At 42.3% G+C, this 18,639-nt stretch overlaps 1 pseudogene; it reads left to right on the top strand.

The window, feature by feature from the left end:
* Window positions 1–17,578: 17,578 nt before the first annotated feature.
* On the top strand, window positions 17,579–18,238 carry LOC142850760 (large ribosomal subunit protein uL5-like; annotated as a pseudogene).
* The last annotated feature ends 401 nt before the right edge of the window (window positions 18,239–18,639 follow it).

Genomic DNA, 18,639 nt, shown 5'->3' with positions numbered 1-18,639 from the left:
CTTGCCCTGTACCGGTGTTAAAGGTGTGCACCACCATGCTGGCCTCCTTTGAGTATTTAAAACTATCTTATGTGTATGAGTATTTGGCCTGCATGTATGTATTTGGTGGCTGGTGCTTGTAGAGGCCAGCAGAGATTGTTAGATCTCCAGAATCCAGCTGGAGTTAAAGAGGTTTGTGAGCCACCATGGTTAGGGTGCTCTGGACGTGGGTCCTCAGAAAGGGCTTTTTTGTTGTTTTCGATTTTAGAGGCAGGGTTTCTCTGCCCAGGAACTCGCTTTGTAGACCAGTCTAACTTTGAATTCTCAGAGATCTGCCTATCTCTGCCTCCCAAATGCTGAAGAAAAGGCGTGCACCACCGCACACAGTGCACCCTGGGCACCCGGGGCTCTGACCCACTGTGCCATCTCCTCCACTCCTGGTTTTTCAATTTCGTTGTTTTGTTGTTGTTGTTTTATTTTGTTTTGTTTTTTGGTTTGTCATCGTTGTTCTTTCTCTATTTCTCTCTCTCTCTCTCTCTCTCTCTCTCTCTCTCTCTCTCTCTCTCTCTGTGTGTGTGTGTGTGTGTGTGTGTGTGTGTGTGTGTTTTATATGTTGTTTTTCAAGACAGGGTTTCTCTTATGTAGTGGTCTGGAACTCAGAGGTTCAGCTGTCTCCCAAGGGCTGGGATTAAAGAATTAAAGATTATGTTGTACCACCACACCTGGACTTTCTCATTTTTTTAAAGCTGCTTTTTTTTAAAAAAATTATTTATTATGTATACAATGTTCTGTCTGCGTGCATGTCTGAAGAGGGCACTAGACCTCATTACAGACGGTTGTGAGCCACCATGTGGTTGCTGGGAATTGAACTCAGGACCTCTGGAAGAGCAGGCAATGCTCTTATCCGCTGAGCCATCTCTCCAGCTCCCCTTTCTCATTCTTTTATGCCTTGGATAAAAAGTATTTGTGTCTGAAGTCTGTCCCAGATTCTGATACAAACTGGGAAGAAATCCATAAACATGGCTGTTGCCCTCAAAATCCTTATAACAAGCTTATGGAACTAGTCAGCTGTCGACACTACATTCTATTTCTGGGGAACTCAGCTGCTCTTCTGAGGTGCAGCCCAAACACCCTGGAAAGGTCTTGGTTACCTGTTCCATTGCTGATGCCTCTTTTTGCCTCTGCTTTAGCGTTTCCAGCCTCTTTCAGGGGCAGCAGTCATCCAAAGTCTCACTGTTGTCCCAACTAGACCTGTAAACTTTGGAAAATTCACTAGTTTTTTGTTCATTTGTTTGTTTTTCTTTTCATGAGCACGTGGTGTGTGTGTGTGTGTGCACATATTTGAATGTATGTAACTGCACATGTGTGTATATGTGAACAATCCAAGAGTGACCCTGGGAATCTTCAGTGCTCTGTCTAAGACTAAAAAATTGTGGTAGCACAGACCCATAATCCTAGCACTCAGAAACACGAGGCAAGAGGATGTGAGGTTCAAGGTTGGAGTGGCTGTATAGCATGTTCAAGGCCAGCCTGAAGTATATAATTAGACCCTGTCTCTGAGAAAACCAAGTATAAAATTTAAAAATAAAAATCGGAGCCAGTGATATGATTCAGTGATTAGAGACACCACTTGCATGGAAACCTAATGAATAATCTGAGCTCAATCCCTGGGACGCACATGTAGGAGAGAGCTGACTTTTAAATTCTCTCCTGGCCTTCACATGCACACTGTGGCAGTTGTGTGCTGCCTTCTACACTGACTAAATGGGAATCAGAAAAAAAGGTTAGCCAGGCATGATAACACGTGCCTTTAATCCCAGCACCCGTGAAGGTAGAAGTAAGCAGATCTCTGTGAGTTCAAGGCCAGCAAAAAACAACCCATAAATAAATAAATAAATATCCCTGTACTTGGAGGTGGAGTCTTGGGAATCTAGCATTCAAGGCCACCCTGGATTATATAGCAAGTTTGAGACCAGACTGTGCTGCTGTGCTGCGTAAGACTGTCTCAACAAGAGGCAGAGGTAGGTGGCTCTCTGAGTTCGAGGCCAGCCTGGTCTACAAGAGTGAGTTCCAGGACAGCCAGGGCTACACCCTAAAACCCTGTCTTGAAAAACAAAAAGGACCAGGCATCCAGTGCAGAAGCCCTAGCAAAGCCCCAGCTCAGTGTCCTGTGTGGTAAATGCGTGGAGGAGGACAGGGAGGCGGTAAGAAGCCCTATGCAACACCACCTCGCAGGGAGGGGTATAGACTCTGACTTTTATGTTGTGTGAGGAGAAAATGAGGGGTAGGAACAGAGGATCTACACAGTCTTCATATTTTAACATTAGTTTGTCTCTTTAAGAAAAGAAATGGCCTGGCAGGGTATCACGCGAGAGGCAGAGGCAGGCAGATCTCTGAGTCTGAGGCCAGCCTGATCTACAATGAGAGTTCCAGGACAGCCAGGGCTGTTATACAGAGAAACCCTGTTTCAAAACACCAATAAATAAATAAATAATAAAAAAGAAGAAAAGTATTAGGTATATTTCTTAAAACAAGCCTCTCCGCCGACACAAATAATTCCAATCAGACCAAATTAGACCAAAATAAAAGATGCCCACATTTAATAAATACAGCGTGGCCAGGAGCATGGCCGGGGAGAGAGAGAGAGAAAGAGAGAGAGAGAGAGAGAGAGAGAGAGAGAGAGAGAGAGAGAAAGGGGGGCCATGCAGAACCTGAAGACCACATGTTTCTTTTGGGGGCAGCAGCCTAAATAGCCTGTGGGAGTGGTCCTGACCCTCCCTGAGGAGGGGTCAGTGCTTGGTGGGATTTTCCAGAGGTGGAGTCCAAACCAAGTCAACTCCCAGGGGAGAGGCTTCCAAATATGGATGCCAGGGCTAGGATGATGCTTTCAATCAATTATCCAAGACTCCTTGGATATAGAAGTATTAGAAGGCTGGGGTCTCACTTCCAATGAAACATCCCAGAGTCCGTGGATATAGGGGCATTGGATATAGAGTCTGGCTACTTCCTGTGGGCATGGGGCAATGTGGGGGAGGGGAGATCTGGGAAGTGGGCTTATGCTCAGCAGGAGGAATGGCTGGAGCAGAATCCGGTTTGATGTCAACCTGGAGACCTCAAGCAGCTGCTTTTTGAGGGAGAAGAGAAGGAAGGTGGCTAGGAGGAAAAAAAAAACAATGTTAATATTGGTTTTATGAATGGGGCTAGCCATGGAAGTTATTAAGCCAGAAAGAATGGGACAGAGGGGTGCCCTGGTTGTACAGGTGAGGCTCAGGTGTATAATTGGGACACAATAGCAGATAAAAACAGATTTAGGTGTTCTTGAGGCAGGAGAGCTGGTACCAATGTGAAGTCCCAGGAGCTGGGGCAGGTGTTGGTGTTGTCTGGAGAGCCCTTTGTAAGTTGTCCTCCCAGACAGCAGGAGTGACCCGTAACATATGCTTGAAACTGGCTGGGGTTAAAATTGACTCTGGAGATTGTTAGTTTTTTGCGAGACCTTATTCTTGATAAAGGGAACTGGGGATTCTGGATTTTTAAGATACACCTGAAACCTGTTAGTCCTGGACTATGAAGCCTGTTAAAGAGGCACGCCTTGCCGGGCGGTGGGTGGCGCACGCCTTTAATCCCAGCACTTGGGAGGCAGAGGCAGTAGGATCTCTGTGAGTTCGAGACCAGCCTGGCCTACAAGAGCTAGTTCCAGGACAAGCTCCAAAGCTACAGAGAAACCCTGTCTCGAAAAACCAAAAAAAAAAAAAAAAAAGAGGCACACCTGTCTGCATGTTAGCAGGAAACTTAGCAAATAAAGTAATGAGCTACAAGCCTCTTCTCAGTCCTTGGAGAACATCAGCCTAGAAGCAGTGCTTGCTGTTAGCTGCTGAGTACAAGAGGCCCAAAGATTTTCCTGTAGGGGGAAGATTTAGTCTACCTGTCTCGGCAGGATGAGAAGATCGATTCACCAGAAGGCATTCAGGAAGCTGAAGAGGTGAAAGGCCGCTTTTTCCTGTGTGGATGGATGGCTTTGCCAAACCCAAAGGCAAGCCTGGAGGGGAAATGCTCTTTGCAACCATGTATATCCTTTTATTTAAATTTTGCCTTTATTTTTTTCTGTACATGCGTACTTTTTTTTAAATATATTTATTGAGCTCTACATTTTTCTCTGCTCCCCTCCCTGCCTTTCCTTTCCCCACTTCAATCCTCCCCCAAGGTCCCCATGCTCCCAATTTACTCAGGAGATCGTCTCTTTTTCTACTTTCTACTTCCCATGTAGATTAGATCTATGTAAGTCTCTCTTGGTGTCCACATTGTTGTCTAGGTTCTCTGGGATTGTGGTTTGTAGGCGGCTTTCTTGCTTTATGTTTAAAAACCACCTATGAGTGAGTACATGTGATAATTGTCTTTCTGTCTCTGGGTTACCACACTCAAAATAATGTTTTCTAGTTCTATCCATTTTCCTGCAAAATTCAAGCTGTCGTTATTTTTTTCTGCTGTGTAATACTTCATTGTGTAAATGTGCCACATTTTTTTAAAATCCATTCTTCGATCAAGGGGCATTCAGGTTGTTTCCAGGTTCTGGCTATGACAAACAAAGCTGCTATGAACATAGTTGAGCACATGTCCTTGTGGCACAATTGAGCATCCTTTGGATATATACCCAAAAGTGGTATTGCTGGGTCTTGAGGAAGATTGTTTCCTAATTTTCTGAGAAATTGCCATACTGATATTCAAAGGGGCCATACCAACTTGCATTCCCACCAGCAATGCAGAAGTGTTCCCTTTTCTCCACAACCTCTCTAGAATAAGTTGTCATCAGTGGTTTTGATCTTGGCCCTTCTTTCAGGTGTAAGATGGAATCTCAGAGTTGTTTAATTTGCATTTCTCTGATGACAAAGGATGTTGAACATTTCCTTAAGTGTCTTTCAGCCATTTTATTTTATTTTATTATTTTTTAAAAAATATTTATTTATTCATTATGGATACAATATTCTGTGTGTATGTCTGCAGGTCAGAAGACGGCACCAGACCTCATTACAGATGATTGTGAGCCACTATGTGGTTGCTGGGAATTGAACTCAGGACCTTTGGAAGAGCAGACAATGCTCTTAACCACTGAGCCATCTCTCCAGCCCTCTTTCAGCCATTTTAGATTCCTCTGTTGAGAGTTCTCAGTTTAGGTCTCTACTCCATTTTATTTTTAATTGGATTATGTGATCTTTTGGTGTCCAATTTCTTGAGTTCTTTATATATTTTGGAAATCAGTCCTCTGTCTGATATGGGGTTAGTGAAGATCTTTTCCCATTCTGTAGGCTGTCATTTTGTCTTGTTGACCGTGTCCTTTGCTTTACAGAAGCTTTTCAGTTTCAGGAGGTCCCATTTACTAATTGTTTCCCTCAGTGTCTGTGCTTCTGGGGTTATATTTAGGAAGTGGTCTCCTGTGCTAATGCGTTCAAGTATGCTTCCCACTTTCTCTTCTATAAGGTTCAGTGTGGCTGGCTTATATTGAGGTCTTTGATCCATTTAGACTTGAGTTTTGTGCATGGTGATAGATATGGGTCTATTTTAATTCTTCTATGTGTTAATATCCAGTTATGCCTGCACCACTTGTTAAATATGCTTTCTTTTTTCCATTTGGTATTTTTTGCTTCTTTATAAAAAATCCGGTGTTCAAAGACATAACCGCGTATATTCGTGCAGGAGCTAAAGGATGCTGCAGAAGCTGGCGTGTCTTTGTGTTAGAGGCTCTTTTGTTAAATGCCATACTCTGAGATCTGTAAAGGCACTTGAGAATTGGGTACCATTACCTGTTATTTTTAACTGGACATATGGTAAATGTAGATGTGTATTTTATCCAGTTAGTTACAGTTTACCAATGCTAGTAAATGTAATAAGATTAAAGGAATATTTTAATAAGTCAAAGAATATTAGCACACATGGGTACTTTTACCCAAGATGGTGATCGAGGTCAAAATGGCGGTTACCCATGTGTTTGTATTTTTCCAGAGCTGTTTTAGTCTGGAGTTATCTTAAAACGAGAACACATGCACAAAGAAACATGAATCCATATACGTGCACAGACATACTGCGGCCACAGCATTCTAACAGACAGACAGTGTCAGCTGACCAACATAAAATTACAGTGCAGTTAGGTGGCAGAAACCGGGAGAGTGGAAGGACAGGGGGAAACAGTTTTTTTTTAAATCCCAGAGTGAGAGAAACAGCGAACAGCTGGGGGGGGGGGGGTAGGGGGAAGGGGCCCAGAATGAGACAAACAGCAAACAGCTTAGAGAAGCAGGGAGTGGGGAGCAGGGGAGCAGGCAGGGGCACACATCTAGAAACTGTGGGCTTTGGAGCCTTGCTTGCTTTACGTTAGATGTTAGCCCCAATTTAAAAGGATTTTTATAAAAGGCCACCCAGGGCTTTTGAGTGATTGGCTTGAATCACAGGAACCTATCCGGAAGCCCATGCCTTACTAGGACTCGAGCCTGTTGCAATCGGACAGAACTCAAGTGAAAACGGGGAGTAGGGGGATGCATGAGAAATGAGTGGTGGACATCTCCAAACACATCCAGATCTCATCTCAGCTAAGCCCTTGGCTTAGCCACCTGGCTCAGGCTTCTGGTGCAGTGGCAAGTTAACGGAAAACCCGAAAGCCCTACTGTTACGGGAGGTCCTCCCACTCCTCCAGCCTATCGCCTCTGAGATACCAGCCCCTTGGGGCGTGGTCTCTCTCCCTTTAAAAAAGCGGCCAATTCCCTTTCCTCTCTCTCTTCACTTCCTGCTCCGCCGGTGACTTGACTTCCTTCCTGGTTACGCAGAGGGCTGACAGTGATCTGTAAGTTTTTTCCCCTTTAAATAAATACCACCCTATTAATCATAATTCCAAACTGGTGTGGCATTGTTTGTGACTTACGCCTTCATTTGGCGCCCAACGTTTGGTTTTAGAACCTCTCCCGGCTGGCAGCCGCGAGTTCGGCTTGGCGGCCGGAAGTTCGGCTTGGCGGCCGCAAGTTCGGCTTGGCGGGTGCTTGTTCAGCTTGGCGGGAGCCTTTGCTTCCTCAGCCGCTGCCTGTGGATTTAAACTCCACAGGCCCGCGTAGTCTCTGCCCGCCTGGTTTGCTCTTTTCTGAGTCGTTTTTAAATCTCCCTTGCAAGCACAGCTCTTAAGTGGCGCGAACCAGAGCACGCGGTTGCTGAAAGCTACAACCCCTCAGGGTGACTCTGTCACGTGGAGGCATAAGCGGCTTCCAGGTTGTTCTTCTCTACCCCTGGATTCTGGTTTCTGGTTCCATCTCTGGAATTGATTTAATTACATTTACTTTGTTGAGCAACTTACATTTTCCAGTTTTTAACAAATACTAGGCGGACTCTGAAACAGGACCGTGTTTTCGTCGAGACTTGGCAACAGCGCCACCTGCTGGATAATAGGTAATATGGCAGTTCCCGTTTCCAACGCGAATTTTACTGTTCTGGTTACCAATACAATGGGTTATATTATGCAAGGTTTATATGACTATGGGGATAACTTAATTTACTGGTTACTAGGTTTCAGTATTCTTTTGCATATTCTATCATTTAGGAAGATCATGGCACTCCTAAGAACCATACAATCTTTACTAGAAACTCATGCAGGTCAGGAGATTAAGGATTCAAAAGAGACAATAATAAAAAGACTTGAAATGATTGAAGAAATGATTGGAGCTGGTGAACAGAGTAATAAGGCACAAGGACAGGATACAATGCCAACACCAGCTATTAGAACTGGCTTACCAAAGGTTTTAGCAGCATACCCTATACTTAATTCTGACAAAGCGTCAACTTCTAAAGGCTCAAAGGGAGTCAGAGAAGCTAGATGGACGCCAATAGCAATGAATGATCTAAAAGAAATTAAGCAAGCTATTGTTAATTTTGGCTTGCACTCTGCATACGTAAAGGAAATGATAAGGACTTGGGCTTCTAATGCTAGAGCTACCCCCCATGATTTCCATCAGTTAGTGTCTGCAGTTTTAGATAATGGACCTTCCTTGATGTTTGGAATTTATTTCAGAGAAGAATCCAAACATATGGAACAGCAAGGAAGAGCAAAAGGTATTGAGGTTTCCCAAGATCAAATTCTTGGTGCAGGAGAATATGCTGATCCACAGGTCCAAGCTCTTTATGATGATGAAGTACTGTGTCTATGTCACCAAGCAGCTTTAAATGCTTGGAATAGGATACAAGATCCAGCAAAAAGGGTTGAATCATATACCAGAATTAGGCAGGGACAGAGAGAACCCTTTATTGACTTTTTGCAAAGATTAATTAAGGCTCTGGACATAGGGGTAACAGACCCAGAAGCTAGACGAATACTTCTTGAATCTCTAGCTTTTGAGAATGCAAACATAGAATGCAAAAAGATAATTGGGCCTTTAAAGTCTAGATCAGCACCTATGGATGAATGGATTCAGCATACGATGAATGTTGAGACGTTTAGCTATAACGATGAATCTTGGGTAGGAGAAGCGATTTCCACAGCAATGAGGAGACATCAAACTGCCAGGTGTTTTAATTGTGGTAAATTAGGACATCTGAAAAGGGATTGCAGGCACAGAATTTCTAGGAATATTATCTCCTCTGGGAATGACAAAGATAGGAGACCTAGGCCTTCAGGTATATGTAGGAGATGCGGTAAAGGCCGACATTGGTCCAATGAATGCAGGTCAACAACAGACAAACAAGGCAACCCGATACCGTCGGGAAACTCCTTGAGGGGCCTCTCGCAGGCCCCCAAGCCAACAGTGGCCCAGTCATTCCCAGTCACAGTGGAGAACGTGCCTCACCAAGAAAATTAAAAGCTCCAATTTCTGCTGTAAAAAGTAATACTGGTCTAAATGATGAAATCCATGTGGAGGATGAGTCAAAAAACCCAGTTGGACAGAGTAAACGTATATTTTGGCAGACTTCTATTAATGATCAAAGACCAAAGCTAAGAGTCTGTATAAATGGCACTTTTATTGAAGGCTTATTAGACACAGGTGCGGATGTAAGTATCATTACCCCAGAATCTTGGCATCCGAATTGGCCTCTTCAAGAGGTAGATGTTCAGTTCCTGGGAATTGGAACCCTATCTCGTGTAAAACAAAGCACAAGATGGGTTGAATGCATAGGGCCCGAAGGGCAAATAGGAAGACTAAGGCCATATATAGCCAATATTGCCATAAATTTATGGGGCCGTGACCTGCTACAGCAATGGAATACCCAGATTAACATTCCTGTAGTTCCAGGAACTCATAATTCTGGGAAGTATATGATGAGGTATTATGGAAAAAGGTCACTAGCCATTCAGGCTGTCCAAGAACATACAGCAAATACCAAACCTTTAGAGGTACCAACAGCCCTACCTTTAAAATGGCTAACTGAGAAGCCAATATGGATCAAACAGTGGCCTCTAGCTGAAGATAAACTACAGGCATTGGAACAGCTGGTGCAGGAGCAACTAGATGCTCACCACATTGAAGAATCAACCAGCCCTTGGAATTCTCCTGTGTTTGTTGTAAAAAAGAAATCTGGTAAATGGAGAATGGTGACAGATCTAAGAGCTGTCAACAAAGTAATTCAACCTATGGGCTCACTACAATCTGGAATTCCTTTGCCTTCTCTGTTACCAAAAGGATGGCCTCTTATAGTTATTGATTTGAAAGATTGTTTTTTCACTATACCGTTACAAGAAAAGGATAGAGAAAAATTTGCCTTCACAGTGCCTACTTATAATAATTCTCAGCCCAATAGGAGATATCAATGGACTGTCCTCCCACAGGGTATGCTCAATAGTCCTACACTGTGCCAATATTTTGTAAGTAAGCCATTGGAAATAATTCGTAAACAATTCCCCAAGTCCATTATTTATCATTACATGGATGACATCTTGTTATCTGATTCAAATAAAGATACTTTAGAAAGGATGTTTGAAGAAGTAAAGAAAGTCTTGCCTAGGTGGGGATTACAAATTGCCCCTGAAAAGATTCAAAGAGGAAATTCTATTAATTACCTAGGTTACAGAATAGGGTTAGAGAAAATTAAAACGCAAAAGGCACAAATTAGGAGAGACCGGTTGAAGACTCTTAATGACTTCCAAAGATTGTTAGGAGACATTTCCAGTCTACGACCAGCTGTTGGGATAACACCTGATCTAATAGTTCATTTAAACAAAACCTTAGATGGTGATAAAGATTTGAATAGTCCAAGAAAACTGACAGCTGAAGCAGAAAAGGAACTGACAATGATTGAGGAAAAATTACAGGAGGCACATGTGGATAGGGTGAACCCAAATCTTAGCTGCATCCTAGTCATATTGCCTTCCAGAATTTCTCCTACAGGGATTCTAATGCAGAGGGAAGATATTATTTTAGAGTGGATATTTATACCTAATAAACCAAGTAAAAAATTAAAAACTTATGTGGAAAAAGTCTCTGAATTAATTATAAAAGGTAAGCTGAGACTTCGTCAACTAGCAGGTATAGACCCAGCAGAAATTATAGTGCCTTTTACTACAGAAGAAATAAAAAAGTTATGGGAAGACAATGAACCGTGGCAAAGAGCTTGTGCTAATTTTTTGGGAGAAATTAATAGCAACTATCCCAAAAGTGGTAGACTTAACCTCATAAAAAGAACTTCTTGGATTCTTCCTAGAATTGTACGTGATGCTCCAATAACTGGAGCCCGTACATTCTATACTGATGCAAATAAATCAGGGAAAGCAGGTTACAAGTCAGATGAATTGAATAAGGTGGAACAAAGCCCTTATAATTCTGTCCAGAAGGCAGAATTATATGCCATTCTTATGGTGCTAAGGGATTTTAAAGAACCTCTTAATATAGTTACAGATTCACAATATGCAGAAAGAGTTATCTTGCATATTGAAACCGCTGAATTTATACCAGATGACACAGAGTTGACTTCATTGTTTATCCAGGTACAAGACACAGTCAGGAACAGGCTTTGTCCGATGTACATAACACACATCCGTTCCCATACAGGTCTGCCTGGTCCTCTAGCCCAAGGCAACGCTGAGATTGATCAATTATTGATTGGAAGTGTGTTGCAGGCCTCAGAATTTCATAAGAAGCATCATGTCAATAGTAAAGGCCTAAAGAAAGAATTTTCCATTACTTGGCAACAAGCTAAGGACATTATAAAGAGATGTCCTACTTGTTCTTTCTATAATCAAACACCGTTGCCTGCAGGGAGTAACCCAAAGGGCACTAAGAGAAATGAAATCTGGCAGATGGATGTGTTCCACTTTATAGAATTTGGTAAATTAAAATATGTACACCACACCATAGACACGTATTCAGGTTTTCAATGGGCTACTGCCCTGAGCTCAGAAAAGGCTGATTCAGTAATCACACATTTATTGGAAGTTATGGCCATCATGGGTATACCTGCGCAAATAAAGACAGATAATGGTCCAGCATATGTATCTAAGAAAATGAAACGCTTTTTTGATTATTATAATATAAAACACATTACAGGTATACCAAATAATCCTACAGGTCAGGCAGTTATAGAAAGATCAAATCGTACTATAAAGGATATGCTGAACAAACAGAAAGGGACCGAAAATACCCCCAGAAATAGATTACATAATGCTTTATTAACCTTGAATTTTCTTAACGCTAATGAGAAAGGAACGACAGCAGCAGAGAGACATTGGATAATGGAAAAGTCTGCTGAACTAAATCAACCGATTTATTTCAAAGATGTGCTGACCTCTCAGTGGAAGCCAGGAGATGTGCTACGTTGGGGAAGGGGTTTTGCTCTTGTTTCCACAGGAGAAGAAAAATTGTGGATACCATCAAAATTAATAAAGTTTCGATTTGAAGAAGAGAAACCTCTTGGAAAGGAGAAATGACAACTCATCCACAATGATGATATTCATACAGGTGGTAAGAAAAACATATAGAATGGGGGCAGGGTTCTGTTCTTATCTCCACAGGAAAACACTCATCTTTGAGAAATTCAAGGGACCCTGGATGTTTGGATACTGACAGATGGAAAAATACCTGCCCGATAGGAAATATCAAGAAAACTGAATGGGTTGTGTAAGTAATATTAAACCATATTTCTAAATTTATAAAGCTGGTTTTGAAGTTGGACTCTGGCTCAGTCCCTCTCCAATTCCAAGCCTGTTAGTAAGAGAAAAACCCAGAGTTTCTGGAGTTTCTGTCTCATGTCAAGAGCCATGATGTGGGACAGAAAGAAATATGAGTTTAGAAAACATCTTTGCTTTTCTTCATATCTATCATACTTTTCATTGAATATATATATCATGCCTTTTATTGAATATATATGTATATATATATATGTCTATATGATTAATGTTTAAGTTTTTCACAATGAACAATGAGTTTTTCCCAAAGTGACATTTGAAGTTTCCAGGAAGAAGATGGGGCCCCACAACAACAACTCTACCTGGTTGATATGACGTCATGATACTGATAGCGCTACTACAAGACCTGTTTTGGATACCAGCTGCACAAGACGATCCCAACTTGGTTAGCTGAAATGGTGCACATCTTGTACACCTGGCCAGACCTCCACAAAATACTCAGAGACTATTTGCAATTTTAAAAGACATTGATCTTGAAATTTAACCATCATTTTACTTTCACAGGATCCCCCAGAAAGAACGTCGCCCCCATGACAGCTGGAAGTAATTCTAGAGGACGACGTCCCCTCTCCCAGTAAAGTTTACCCCTGGGTTTAGGGACATCATTTAGGGGTTGGGAGGTTGGGGGAGGAATTTTATAAGCTCAGGGATCATTTTGAAAAAAAAAAAAAGAGGGAATGATGGGATTATAGATTTATAATTGTGAGTTACTGCTTTTAGACAAATATATTGGTATCAATTCTTGTATATTGAAACAAAGTTAAATTATATTGACTATTGTATGCATGCATGTTTCTATGTCTGTTTAAAACATTTTTTATGTATTGACATATATTGTATTGATATATATATTGTATACATTTACCATATTGCAATGTACATTTCTACCTCTGATTAAGATACTTATATAATGTTTGTGCATTGATATATATTTACCATATTGCAATGTATATTTGTACATTGTTTATATTTGGAGGTCATTGTCCTCATTTGTTTCACAGTTGTTTATTGTCTTAGTCTTTAAGTTAGATAGATATTGAGAATTATATAGATAAATAGTCATCTAAGTTTGTCATTTATAATCAGACTAATCAGGTTCTTTAGATATATAGAGATTATACTCAGTATAGATAGATAGTCTTCAACCTCTTCAAAGAGCTGTAGAAAATGGCCTTTAATCTAACTCAGAGTTTCGTGATAGTGAGACACAATTGCTCCTGGCAACACCACTCTATTCCCGAGAGAATGTTGAGCACCAAAGACACTCCACCTGGAGCCTTTCCTTTTGGCAGAACTGGCCTTGGGGCAAAGAAATGCCCATACCTCAACCACTGACAAAGATACAGAGCATGCATCAATGGATAAAACAGGGCTGTCTTATCCTGCCAAGACAGGGTAAGATAGTTTTGAAAAGTTGCTTGCCTTTGAAAATGGTGTGTCAGTTATGTTAGGCCTTAGCCAAAGTTGGTTGCTTCAACGCTGCTAATGTGACTTTGGGTGATTGCCTAGGTAGCTAGTTGTCTCTGTGATTTGTTGCATGTTTTGGAAGTTGTTTTATTGAACTTCCTAATTAACCAGGTAACATTATTTCCCTTCTCGGATCTTCGATGGGGTTGAAGACTATATAGATGTAGTTACTTTTCTCTCATGACTTGGCCAAGTTATTTATTATACAAGACCTAAGCTAGTTAGAATAGGATATTTGTACTTATTGTATATAATTTCATAGTAGGTTTAGAACTCTCTTATTTAAACAAAAGGGGGAGGTGTTACGGGAGGTCCTCCCACTCCTCCAGCCTATCGCCTCTGAGATACCAGCCCCTTGGGGCGTGGTCTCTCTCCCTTTAAAAAAGCGGCCACTTCCCTTTCCTCTCTCTCTTCACTTCCTGCTCCGCCGGTGACTTGACTTCCTTCCTGGTTACGCAGAGGGCTGACAGTGATCTGTAAGTTTTTTCCCCTTTAAATAAATACCACCCTATTAATCATAATTCCAAACTGGTGTGGCATTGTTTGTGACTTACGCCTTCACCCTACCCTACCTGCCATGAACTCCAAATGGGGAACTCACGGAGTCTAAGCACATCTTGGCCTGGCAGAGGTGCTCGAAGGGCATTTTCTAGCAAGTGTCACAGAGCCTGTGGGAAAAACAGATCCCCTCAGTGGGAAACCTCCATAATGTTAGAAATAATCCTTAAGATGAGCCTCTTTGCTGATGCAAATAATTCCAATCAGACCAAATCAGTACCCACGTTTACTGCAGCGCTCCCAGGTGAGAGGGAAAGCATGGAGGGGGAAGGGGGGCATGAAAAACCCAAAGACCACATGTTTCTTTTTTGGCCAGCAGCCTAAATAGCCTGTGGGAGTGGTCCCGACCCTCCCTGGGAAGGGGTCGGTGATTGGCAGACTTTTCTGGAGGTAGAGTCCGGGCCAAGGCAACTCCCAGGGGAGGGTTTTCCAAAGATGGACGCTGGGGCTAGAATGATGCTTACAATCAATCAAAAATAAAAAAATTGGGGGTATGAAGAGATGGGTCAATAGTTAAAAGCGCTGGCTGCTCTTCCAGAGGCCCTGGGTTCAATTGCCAGCATCCATATGGCAACTCACAACTGTCTGTAGCTCCAGTTCCAGGGGATCCAACACCCATACTTGCAGACAAAACACCATTGCACATGAAGTACAAATAAATAAATCATTAATAACTTTTTATTTTTTTATTTTTATTTTTTAAATATTTACTTATTTATTATGTATACAATAATCTGTCTGTGTGTATGTCTACAGGCCAGAAGAGGGCACCAGACCTCATTACAGATGGTTGTGAGCCACCATGTGGTTGCTGGGAATTGAACTCAGGACCTTTGGAAGAGCAGGCGATGCTCTTAACCACTGAGCCATCTCTCCAGCCCATTAATAACTTTTTAAAAAGAAGAAAAGACTGGGGAGCTCAACAGCATGGGCAGGGAGAACCTTTGGAAGCCTAAGATAATCTAGATGAATGGGATAGGAGATATCTCTCAGCAATTAAGAGTCTGTGTTGCAGAATATTTGTATATATTGTGAAGATGTGACTTTGCCAAGGCACTTCCTGATTGGTTTAATAAAGACCTGAATAGCCAACAGCTAGGCAGGAGCGGACAGGTGGGATTTCTGGGGGAGGAATCTAGGCATGAGGATTATCCGTTCCAGTGAGATGCCAGAGAAACACTGAAGAGGTCAGACATACAGTGCAGAGCAGAGGTAACTGAGTCACATGGCGGAATACAGATTAATAAAACAGGTTCATTTAAGTTCATTAAGAGCTAATGGGACAAGCCTAAGCTAATGACAAAACTTTCATTATTAATCAATAAGAAGTCTCTGTGTCGATATTTGGGGGCTGGCGATCCAAAGATAGTCCAACAAGAAAGCTTGCTACAGGAATGTAGTTTGATTTCAAAATACTGGTATTGGTTTTAATATTGGTTAACCTTATTCCCCTTGAACTGTCCTTGAACTGGCAATGTAGCTGAGTGTAGCCTTGAACTCCTGATTTTCCTAAGGACAGGAATTATATATGTGTACTAGCACAGTGTCTCTCAATGAACTATCTTGTGATTGGAAAAGTGGTAGTGTACAAATTCATTGCCATAATTACATAGAATCTTTTATCTTGGGCATTTCTTTCATCAGAACTTTCCTATGATGTAAACAGATTTTACTTTGGGCCACCAGCTCACAGAAAGCTTGGTCTTATTTTAGGCTTGTCCCAGTAGCTTTGATAACTTAATTAACCCATATTTTTAAGTTTATTTTCTTTTACATGGCTCAGATACCTTTGTACTACCCATCCTGCTTCCTCCATGTCTGGCTGGCAACTCTGTTTCTTCTTCCCAGAACTCTCTCTGTCCAGAAACCCTGCATAAACCTCCTGTCTAGCTATTAACCATTCAACTCTTTATTAAACCGATCACAGTGACACATTTTCACAAGTGTAAAGGAATATTCCACAACACTGTGAGAATTCTCGTCAAAGCCAGCCATGCCTTATGTGAATAACATCTGCACTATATTAGATGAGGATTGCCCTGCTGAATGTACTGCTTTCACAGAGGACTAAAGTTCAGTTCCAACATCCATATGAGGAAGCTGGCAACAGCTTAGAACTCCAGCTCAAGGGGACTCAGTGTCCTCTTCTGGCCCTGATGGGCACTGTACTCACATACTCAGACCCACACACAGACAAACACAATACTGATACTTAAAAATAAAGCCAAGTGTGGTGGCACACGCCTTTAAATCCAGCATTCAGAAAGCAGAGACAGGTAGATCTATAGGAGTTCAAGGCTAACCTAATCTATATACCAAAATCCAGGCCATCCATGGCTATGCAGTGAGACCCTGTCTCAAATAAAATAACGGGACAAGAAGAATGGCTCTATGGTTAAGAGTGCTTGCTGGCCGGGCTGTGGTGGCGCACGCCTTTAATCCCAGCACTCGGAAGACAGAGGCAGGGGAATCTCTGTGAGTTCGAGGCCAGCCTGGTCTACAAGAGCTAGTGCCAGGACAGGAACCAAAGCTACAGAGAAACCCTGTCTTGAAAAGCCAAAAAAAAAAAATGTACTTTCTGCTCTTGAAGAAGACCTACTTTAATTTCCCAGCATCCACATAGCTGCTCACAGCTATTACTCTAGTTCCAGGGGATCCAACACCCTTATCTGACTTCCTCAGGCATCAAGTATTTGGGCAAAACACTCATGCACATGAGATAAAGTAATTTTTTGTATAGATTCTTTTTCAAAATTTAATTTTTAAAACTTTTTTTTTTTACTGATTTTATTGAGCTATACACTTTGCTCTGCTCTCCTCCCTTCTTTTTTCCCTCCCCTTCAACCATCTCCCATGGTCCCCATGCTCCCAAAGAGATAAAACTTAAAAGAAATCCAGAAGTAGCAGATAAGAAGTGAATTTTGAATGCGATAGAAGTAAAGAAATCAGCTGGGCATGGTGGAACACATGTTTAATTCCAGCACTTGGGAGGCAGAGGCAGGTGGATCTCCATGAGTTTGAGGCCAGCTGGGTCTACATAGCAAGTCCCAGGACAGCTAGGATTACATAGAGAGACCTTCTCTAAAACAAAACAAAAGAAATATAGAAGTTGAGAAATGAAGGTTTGCTGACAGGCTATAGATTCTGGAGCATCCACAGAAGAAAGAAACCAGAGAATTTTGACCCAAACAACGGGAAGATGGGTGTTGCCATTTTTTGAGGATGAAAAGACCTTGTTTTGGTGGAACACTCTGTTGAGTTTGAGATATTGAGGGAGTGCAGGGTCATGTGGTCTGCAGCTCAGTGTGGAGAGCTTGGGACTTATGGTGCCTGAGCTACATGGTGGGGTGAGGTCATCGAGAGTGAATGGAGACCCATGAGGCCACTGGGTCAGAAGTCCTGCTCTCTCTTCCGGTCCTCCACCACGTGGTTGCAAGATCAAGGTGAAAAGGAGAACCCAATGCGGGAACTTCGCATCCGCAAGCTCTGCCTCTGTATCTGTGTTGGGGAGAGCGGGAACAGGCTGACCCGGGCAGCCAAGATGTTGGAACAGCTCAGGAGAAATGAAAAGATTGCTGACTGTTCACTGCACTCACTGAAGAAAATCTGGAGGAAGGCCTGGAGGTGCGGGAGTGTGAGTTATGGAAAAATAACTTCTCAGATACTGGAAACCTTGGCTTTGGGATTCAAGAACACATTGACCTGGGCATCAAATATGACCCAAGCATTGGGATCTACGGCCTAGACTTCTATGTGGTACTGGGCAGGCCAAGTTTCAGCATCACCGACAAGAAGCTCAGGACAGGGGCTGGCGAGATGGCTCAGTGGTTAAGAGCATTGCATGCTCTTCCAAAGGTCCTGAGTTCAATTCCCAGCAACCACATGGTGGCTCACAACCATCTGGAATGAGATCTGATGCCATCTTCTGGCCTGCAGGCATATATGCAGACAGAATATTGTATACTTAATAAATAAATATTTAAAAAATAAAAAAGCTCAGGACCGGCTGCATTGGTGCCCATCAGAATCAGCAAAAAGGAAGCCATACGCTGGTTCCAGCAGAATTATGATGGGATCATCCTTCCTGGCAAATAAATTTTATCCAAAAGGCCAATAAGATTTTTCTCAGAGGGGTTTGGAGAGATGTCTCAGAGGTTAAGAGCACTGACTGCTCTTCTAGAGGTCCTGAGTTCAATTCCCAGCAACCACATGGTGGCTCATAGCCATCCATAATGAGATCTGGTGCCCTCTTCTGGCCTGCAAGCCAGACAGAACACTATACATAAAAAAAAAAAAAAGGAAAGGAAAAAAAAGATTTTTCTCAGAAATGCAAAAAATAAAAAGTGAATGGAGGTGGAAACTGGTTCCCGCCGGTATTAATAAGCAGTAAACTTCCAGGTGTGGTGGTGTACGCCTTTAATTCCAGCACTCGGGAGGCAAAGATAGGCAGATCTTTGTGCGTTCATGCCAACTTGGTCTACAAAGCAAGTTCCAGG

Source organism: Microtus pennsylvanicus, chromosome 5, assembly GCF_037038515.1.
Source record: "Microtus pennsylvanicus isolate mMicPen1 chromosome 5, mMicPen1.hap1, whole genome shotgun sequence".
Classification (NCBI taxonomy): Eukaryota; Metazoa; Chordata; class Mammalia; order Rodentia; family Cricetidae; genus Microtus; species Microtus pennsylvanicus.
This window is presented reverse-complemented; position numbering and strand designations above follow the sequence as displayed.